General features: G+C 46.5%; 1 pseudogene; it reads right to left on the reverse strand.

The window, feature by feature from the left end:
* Positions 1–5,356: 5,356 nt before the first annotated feature.
* Positions 5,357–6,211, reverse strand: LOC113900775 (annotated as a pseudogene).
* Between the last annotated feature and the right edge of the window lie 1,339 nt (positions 6,212–7,550).

Here is a 7,550-nt window from a genome sequence, read left to right on the forward strand (position 1 = left end):
CTCAATGCCTGGCATACAGTAAGCACTCAATATAAATGTTCACTATAATTATCAGTTGTGATATGCACAGCCTGGGCTCACCAACTTGAAACAGAATTTTCAGTCATATTCCATTGTCTTATTAGAATACCATCTTTGAGCGCTAAGATCAACCAACATGTAAATTCACACCAGCTGCAGAAAACTATGTCTATAGCCACAGGTGAGTCTGTGAAACTTTAGAATCATCAGGATGACATAAAGAAGAACACAAAGAGCCCCCTGAAGTCATTAATTCAGGCGGTTCCTTTGAGGAGGGGCAACATTACCCCCAAATCAGACCAGTCCTACATCCTAATTACATGCTTGCTAAGCCTCAGTGTGTCAAAGACCTGTCCTGCCTAACTACTACCTTATGTGGCTTGTATCATTCGCTTGGTCTCCTCAGTTTCCTTCTTCTGCACACACAGAAGACTGCATGTCCCAGACTTCCTTGCAGCCTGAGCTGAGTGGCTGTGGTTGATGATACTAACTTTCGTATCCAGTCATTAAAGCATCCATGAGATTCTCCATCTCTCTTTTTCTCTTTGGTTGCAACTTACATGCCTGTATGTATTTATGTCTGCCTGGTTATGATAGAAATTGCATTTCTTAATGTGGTTTGTAGTCCCAAAAATGGAAAGCTTAGAGCAACCTCATGAGGTAGGTCTTATCTCCATTTCACAGCTAAAAGCATCATTCAGAAGGGCTAAGTGATTTTTCAAAATCACAAAGCTACTACGTGCAGGCACTGGTGCTTGGGCGGAGGTCGGGTTGCCACCAAGCTCTTGTGTATGCTGGTCTTCATCCCAGCTGGTGTAGCCAGCAGCCACTGGCCCGTGGTCACACTGGCCAGATCTATCCAGGGTGCCTGGGCATGGAACCTCCACCCTTACCTGGCTCTTCACACATTTTTAGGAGTTATGTGTGAAAGTTTCAGTGGCTTCTATTTGCATATATTTTAAACAGATGTCCACAAACACACACATACAAGTTTTCCAGCCTATCGTAAAATAGGTAAGTTTGTATTTGATTTCTCCCAAGTGGTATTGAAAACCACAGAAGAAAAACCCAGAGAGAAAGGCTGGCTGATGCCAGTCCAGTGGTGGCAAAGGGAGACCTGATATTTATAAATCATGAGCATCAGATGGAAAATAAAGAAGCAGAATCCATTCTTATAAGGCTGGATGAGGTAAAACAGAAAAATCTGCACTCTAACAAGACCTATCCATCCCACTTATTTTCATTGATTCCTTAAGTGCGTCTATGGACAATTCAAAACCAAGATACTGTGTATCTTGAGGATCAGTTTTAAATATTCCTGGGAGCTTTACCCCTTTAAATATCAATCAACATGGTTATGGATTTGGATCCTAAGATGCTTATTAGGCCTTGATTCTTTGGAGAACATGAACATTTTGGCATTCAATCCAAAAGCTGGAGGCAGCAGTCATGGTCTGATTCTGTTTTTAGACAACATACAGGCATAGTACCGTGGTCACCCCACTGGGGAAGAGCAGGGGCCACTGCTACAAGTGTGCAGATAACCAAAGTGCTAAAGAAGACCAAAAACAGCAGCTTTTACTTGGAAGTGACAGAGAGTACAGAATAGCCAAGCCCCAGGAAGGGAGGTCTGTGCTCAGCAGGTGGTATGGTGTTGGATCTCCAGCCTCCTAGCCAGTAGAGGAGCTTCCTGCCTCCAGGCAGCCAGGCTGAATGCTCACGGGAGACAGGCACCAAAATGAACAGGATTCTAAGAGCATTTCTCACCCACTCTAACTGAGGTCTCTTCTATTCCATCAGAGACTCACCAGAATCACTACTACGCCAGACAGAACTTTCTGCTTCTGTGAGAGTCCCCTGAAGAGTCCCCTTCAGGTCATAAAAGGTTAACAAGACTGACTCTGTAACCCCCACAAGCTGCCCAAACAGCTCCATCCTCAAACCCATATTACATGCACACACCAACTACTCATGACTCCCAGAGCCTTTCTGGCTGACGGAGAACTCCTTGAGGCAGGATCTTTCACACTGAATATTTCCAGCTCAAATATTCCATCAGAAATGTTTGGGCCCCATCTGAGCTCACACGTTCTGGCATGGCCTAGCCCATGCCCCTCCCTATCCACCCCCAAGAAATAGCAGTCTGATGTTCCCTCTCTTCTTCCCTGTCTCTTTGGGAAGGGAAGACGTTATGCACTGACCTAATGAGTGTATTTAAAAATTGCAGCTGACTGCCATAGTAAATTCATGTCATGTTTTTTTTATGATAGATAATATTTCAGAGACACAGTCCTGAATGGAACCAAAAAAAAAAAAATCTTCTTAGAAAAACAATTTCTGTTCGGAAATTCAGCTGCCCACTTTCAGCTGTTACTTCTATAGAGAAAACACATTCTGAATTCTGCAGACAGACGACAAAGCTAGCTAAGAACTGGTGCATAGAAGGACTTTGTGTGTAACTTATACCTAATGTGGGAAACTCCAGTCATGGTGCTGCAACTTTAAATCTCATTAAGCCCCTTCTAGGTATCAAAGGTGGGCCAGTCGTACCATTTCCTGAGCCCTGTCAAGTACAGGTTACAGGAAATTGACAAAAGAGCTTCCATTATCTAGCCAAACTTCACATGGCCCTATTATTAAGATGCTGCCTAGTTTGATCACTCTCTTAATCTATCAAAACTCCAAAAGGATAATCTTTTAAAAGCTTCCCCCCTTCCCACCCTTCCAAACCCCCAGCCCTTCCTTTGTTGCTTAAATCAAGGTAAGCTGATTTTGTGCAAAGTTTGGAGGAGAGACATGCTTGTAGCTGACAAAAAACAAACACGAGACTTTTCTACCTGGAAACTGTTCCCTTTGATTCAAGACTGAATGTCACCACTTTGTAAACAAAGAAGATGATTAAAAAATGCTGCCGTGCTTGCTTGCTTTTTTATTTTTATTTTTAAATCCCAGAGTCTTCCCACAGTACCTGGCACTCTGAGAAACCCCTGTTAGGCACACCAGAAGAAGATTCAAAGGAATTGCGTGCTCTTTGCTGGTTTTGTTTTATAAGCCAGGGACCACTGAAAGAAAATAGAGCCTCACATCCAGGTGTCCCTGCTTGGCGAAATAATGGGTGCAGATTGATGTGATCTGGAGGTACCAGATATTAACATCCTCAGACCTCTGCCAGGCACACTGCCAGGCCAGCTCTGGAGAGGTCTTGAAGGGCAGAGCAGGATCCACTTGCACTCCTGGCCATCTCCCCACAAGGGCTTCTATTCCAGGACCCCACTGGAAGGCAGGTGCCCCTCCCCCCTCACGCAGGATGAGCGGGGAGCTGAATGGGCATGCAAGATGGACTGCTTGCATTATTGATTTAAAACGGCCAGCTGACAGTACACTGTGCCTCCTCCTATTTATTTCCACAAGGTACATCTTTCTCTAAACTGAATTGTCTTTGATTTAAAAGCTGGGGTGTCTCCCCCGCCCCACCCCACCTCCAAAGAAACTGAATCCCATCTCGACACAGCTGCTCAAAGGCAGCCGGGTGGCTGTTACCTACTGAAGAGAGCTTTTGTGCTTCCGAGAGGAAGACAAGGCCTGCGCTGTGAAAGTAATTTTTGATCATCCTGTTTAAATACATTGTGTGTCAATCAGAGAAGTTTGAAGAGCATTATAATTACAAAATATATCCCTGCTCTATAATCAGTATTGTTTGTTATAGTGGCCTGCATGGTGATAACAGTTTCAATATGCAGTCCCCAGAACTTACAAATACCCATTTTACTTGTGCATTTAGGAAATACACCAGAAAGAAGAGAACAAATAAAGGTGTACTACATTGGTCAATAGCACGTTTTGATGCTGGGTTATCCTCCCTGTGACAGCAACAGTAATGCTGACATTAATGAAACGTCCCACTTTGGGGGACATTTGTTGGCCTGAACCCTCTGGCATGGAACACTGGGGTCAGGATTCTGGGTTCATTAAATGATTAACTACTGCCCCAATCTTACTTCTACCTTGGGTGGGATGTTGCAGGACTCAGCCTGAGCCAGGCACACCCCCACAGTCACCTGCAAGCTGTGTGTGTGTGTGTGTGTGTGTGTGTGTTTTCTTAAAAGGCAAGAGCCAGAAAGCCTACAGAGACATCTGGATGGGAGAGGCAGAACTGACTTCATCTGCTTAACTTTTAAAGCCTTGAACCTACTAACAGGCAAAGTAAATATGAATTTTAAAAGAGGCCTCTAATAAACTCTCGGCCTTTCCTTCACTTCGAAAGCTGATTAGTAAATCTATCCACCCAACATCTCCCCACTCCAGGTGGGCTTCCTTCTCACCCACGCCCACAGGACCCTCTGCTTTGACAGCAGGGTGGTCTACTAGCACTCCAGGGCCTAGAGAATGGACTGGACAAAACTTGTGACCTTCCTGGGAGGCCCTCATGAGCCATCACAGAGACGCGAGCTCCAGGCAACAGAAAGGGTTTGCTTCCACTGGCTTCCTTACACCTACAGTGTCAAAGTGCATACTTTTTAGGCTGCTGTCCCATGCTGCCCACCACCTGGACCTAGCCTTGCAATTCACCCTCCCTACAGAAATCCTCTTAGTCACATGGTGTGGGGACACCATGCTGAGTACTCCTGATCAGAATTTCTGCACCCACCTTTGACAGTGCCCCTTTTCCAGCCCTCCTGTTCCCCCCATCTTGATCCCACCAGGTCTGCCCCATATCCACCCACCTCCCTGTGCAACAACACCAGATCTGACTCTCAGTGTATGTATCCTTCAAAAATCACTGTGGACGATGACTACAGCCATGAAATTAGAAGACACGTGCTCCTTGGAAGAAAAGCTATGACAAACCTAGACAGTGTAAAAAGTAGAGACATCACTTTGCCAACAAAGGTCTGTATAGTCAAAGCTATGGGTTTTTCCAGTAGTCATGTATGGATGTGAGAGTTGGACCATAAAGAAAGCTGAGTGCCCAAGAATTGAGGCTTTAGAACTATGGTGTTGGAGAAGACCCTTTTTTCTGTGTGTGTGTGTGTTGGAGACCCATTTAATGTGGACACTCAAGGCCTGGGCAGAGTGAGGAGAGTCTAGGAGTTGGGCAGGCAGGCATGGTAGATGAGCCGCTGGCCCACACGTGGCTCCAGGAGGGGATGCTGGGAGGTGGGGGCTGGCCCAGGCACACCAAGGGAAGTATCAGAAAGGTGGCGTAGGCAGGCAGACCCCCCCAGGAGATCTGTCGGCCAGCCCTTGAGAAGGTATCTAAGCCAGGTGGTGAGAGTTCAGGCCAGAGCCTGGCCCAGCAAGTCAGGGTTGGGGCCTGGCTGGGGGTTCCCAGAGCCTAGGGGCTGGCATCGTTGGGAGTCTCTCCAAGCTGCTGCTGGAACTCAAGGCACATCTGCCAGTTGGATTCAAGCAGTTCCTGGAGGCTGGCATGGAGGTGGTCATTCTTCTCCTCCAGGTGGTTCAGCCAGGAGTTGATCTGGTCCAACATGGAGTCAATTTTTTGGGATCCAAAATCACTGAAGATGGTGACTGCAGCCACGAAATTAAAAGACACTTACTCCTTGGAAGGAAAGTTATGACCAACCTAGACAGCATATTCAAAAGCAGAGACGTTACTTTGCCAACAAAGGTCCGTCTAGTCAAGGCTATGGTTTTTCCTGTGGTCATGTATGGATGTGAGAGTTGGATTGTGAAGAAAGCTGAGTGCTGAAGAATTGATGCTTTTAAACTGTGGTGTTGGAGAAGACTCTTGAGAGTCCCTTGGACTGCAAGGAGATCCAAGCAGTCCATTCTAAAGGAGATCAGTCCTAGGTGTTCTTTAGAAGGAATGATGCTAAAGCTGCAACTCCAGTACTTTGGCCACCTCATGCGAAGAGTTGACTCATTGGAAAAGACTCTGATGCTGGGAGGGATTGGGGGCAGGAGGAGAAGGGGACGACAGAGGATGAGATGGCTGGATGGCATCACCAACTTGATGGACATGAGTTTGAGTGAACTCCGGGAGTTTGTGATGGACAGGGAGGCCTGGTGTGCTGAAATTCATGGGGTTGCAGAGTCGGACACGACTGAGCGACTGAACTGAACTGAACATGGAGTTGACGGCAGCGTATTCTGCTTCCCCAAAGCCGTCTTCCTCACCTCTAGCACCTGCCTACACCGGCGTGCCCAGGTCCCCGTTGGGACCCAACATTGCAGGCTCAGGTGCCACAAGGGCCGAGAGACAATGGAACGCGGCGATCGTCTCGCCCACAACCGGTGCAGGTCGGAAGGTGGAGGCGGTGAATGGAACTCCAGGCCAGAAGACAGAGAAGACTGTTGAGAGTCCCTTGGACAGCAAGGAGATCAAATCAGTCAATTCAAAAGGAAATCAACCCTGAATATTCATTGGAAGTACTGGTGCTGAAGCTGAAGCTCCAATACTTTGGCCACCTGATTTGAAGAGTGTATTCATTTGAAAAAACCTTGATGCTGGGAAAGATTGAAGGCTAAAAGAGAAGGGGGACATAGAGGATGAGATGGTTGGATGGCATCACCGACTCAGTGGACATGAGTCTGAGCAAATCCCAGGAGATAGTGAAGATCAGGGAAACCTGGCATGCTGCAGTCCATGGGGTCATAATGAGTCGGACAAGACTTAGTGACTGAACAACAACAATACGCATCCTTCAGCAGAGTTACAGGATTTTAGAGGAGAATGCGGCCTGACACGTCATCTTAGTTGCAGCACCCTTAGGTCTTCAGGCGAGGAATCTGGTACAGACTGAGGATTCACCGTCCTCAGATCAGAGATCCTGCCTCCAGGCCATGCAGCCTCATAAGCTTCTAGAGGGCAAGCTCCCAGTCTGCTGCTTCTCCCCCTTCTCTCCAGAGCCTCCATGGTGGCCCTCCCCAAAAAGGAGCATGAAAGAGCAGGTGAATAAAAGTCCTGCTGCCATACTGATTTACATTCGCTGACTATTCTGAGGCTATAAATTTGCTTTTTAGTATTTCCACAGTGTATAACTTTCTCCAAAGTAAATTACCTATTATTTAAAAGTCAGGTGGTCCCCGTCTCACTTTTTCTCTCTTCCTCTATTTCCCCACTCTTTAAACTGAATCCTTTGTCAAGGTAATAGACATCTTTCTTAATTGTGACAGTTTTTCTTCACAATTGTCACACTACAGGCTTTCAGTCCAAGGTCCCAAATTCTGGATCCTGATCCAGGGAAGGACAGATAAAATCGAAGGCCAGGAGAAAGCCTGCAGAGGGAAGGAAGCAGGAACCCTGCCACTTTCTGAGTCCTGGTCCTTATATATCAGACTGTACCACATCCCATGCTCTGCAGAGGCCAGCCCTCATTTTCTTTCAAGTCTAATATTATCAGGTTTTGTCTGCTTCACTCTGAGTTTTTAATCAAAAAAAATTTTTTTCTTTTAAACAAGGCCAGGAAGTGGCCACTGTCACTTATTAGTAAAGTCACATGAGAGTGCACAGGCAGGTACACAGTGTGTGTTGCGTCCAGGGGTAACATCAGCTTGGGGTATATAGG

Source organism: Bos indicus x Bos taurus, chromosome 11 (genome assembly GCF_003369695.1).
Source record: "Bos indicus x Bos taurus breed Angus x Brahman F1 hybrid chromosome 11, Bos_hybrid_MaternalHap_v2.0, whole genome shotgun sequence".
Taxonomy (NCBI): Eukaryota; Metazoa; Chordata; class Mammalia; order Artiodactyla; family Bovidae; genus Bos; species Bos indicus x Bos taurus.